Source organism: Chenopodium quinoa, unplaced genomic scaffold (genome assembly GCF_001683475.1).
Source record: "Chenopodium quinoa cultivar QQ74 unplaced genomic scaffold, ASM168347v1, whole genome shotgun sequence".
In the NCBI taxonomy this organism is placed as follows: domain Eukaryota; kingdom Viridiplantae; phylum Streptophyta; class Magnoliopsida; order Caryophyllales; family Amaranthaceae; genus Chenopodium; species Chenopodium quinoa.
The window spans coordinates 2123255-2124822 of record NW_018742770.1 but is presented as its reverse complement, the minus strand read 5'-3'; positions in this window follow the sequence as shown (position 1 = coordinate 2124822).

Sequence of the window (1568 nt, the reverse complement as noted above, 5' to 3'; positions counted from 1 at the left end):
GCCCGCTCCTTGACGGAGGCTTTTGCTCTTGCGGTTCTTAGCCATTGCTGCTAAGATAATTGCAAGATGATCTTGGTTAGGAATTTGGCTTAAAGATTTTTGAAAGTCTTCCCCACAGACGGCGCCAAATTGTTTCGGGTGAAAACAATGGGACCTTGCCGAAGGTCCGCTGAAATGGAGAAGGCTGGATTCGGTCCAAGTTATGTTGGGCCGAAGGTTTCCTGCACAGTAAACACACGTAAACTAGCCTCGGGGGTGTTGCCGAGGAAGGCCCCTCCGATGCTAAAATCAGTACAATGTGTAAAAAGAGGACACTATGCAAGAGAGTTTGTTGCTTGAGGCTTTTATGGAATATATCAGAATATATGAATGAACATATGAATCTATGAATGAGTCAGAATATGAATGTATCAATATTGATGGCTTTTATACCTCATCATACATGGAGAGGTTGGGCCTTAGCCCAATTGGCTTGCTTTGTGGGCTGACCTTTGACTTTAGCACAATTGGAGTGTTGAACCTTGACCTTGGGCTTTTAATTGGATCATTTAGTGCTTAGGCCCAATTGGACTAAATTGGACCCAAACATATATATATATAATTTATTTGTTCTACAGGAAATCTGAAGTATCGGAAGAAAATAAAAGGAGGAGAGAGAAAGAGAAGCAGAAAGAAAGGAAGAGAAAAGGGTGCATTGATATGAGATGATACCTGGAATTGTGAGTGTTGAAGCAGAGAGATTGGAGGTGCTGCACAACTATGGAAACGCTTTGCTCAAAAAGATAGGAGAGAGAAATACATTAATAGGAGAGATAAAATACTTTGAGGTTTTAGGAATTTCTAGCTTTTTATATTTTACCTTTTTTTTAATTTTAATTATTATTATTGTGAGAAACCAATCAAAACTAAGATTAACATAATTTTACATCATATTAATATTATACATGGAGAATACCGATTTGTTTATAATTTTAATTTGTTTTTGTTGATTACTCTATTGGTTAAAAAAAAAAATACGTTTGATAGTTTTATATGGTTAATAAGGAAATAAGATAGTGAAAAACAATGACTAATTACCACATTAATCAAGTATTAAGGCATTAAATTAATTTTGAAAATAGGATTATTTGCATTGGTACGGTAGTAGGCAAGTATTTTTGTGAATTACTCCCTAGTATAGTTGCATTATGCAAATATTGAGATAAGTGAGGATTGTACATGCAATATATGTACCTATGAAGAAGATGTGTAAAATTGAAATAATTGAATTGTATGTAATCATTAAAAGGGAACCAATGTAATCCTTTTTTTTAAAAAAAATTGAGAAGTTAATTGTAGTAGTGCTTGGATTTAGATTTTACAATATGGCGCGAATTATAGTTACGGTAGTTTTATTAGTTTCGCTGTCTTTTTTAATAATTGAAAAGTTAATTATAGTAATAGATCGAATTGAATTTTACAATTTGGCGCGAATTATAGTCCTGGTAGTTTTATTAGTTCCACATTCTTTTTAAATAATTGCAAAATTAATTATAGAAATAGATTGAATTAAACTTTACAATTTGGCG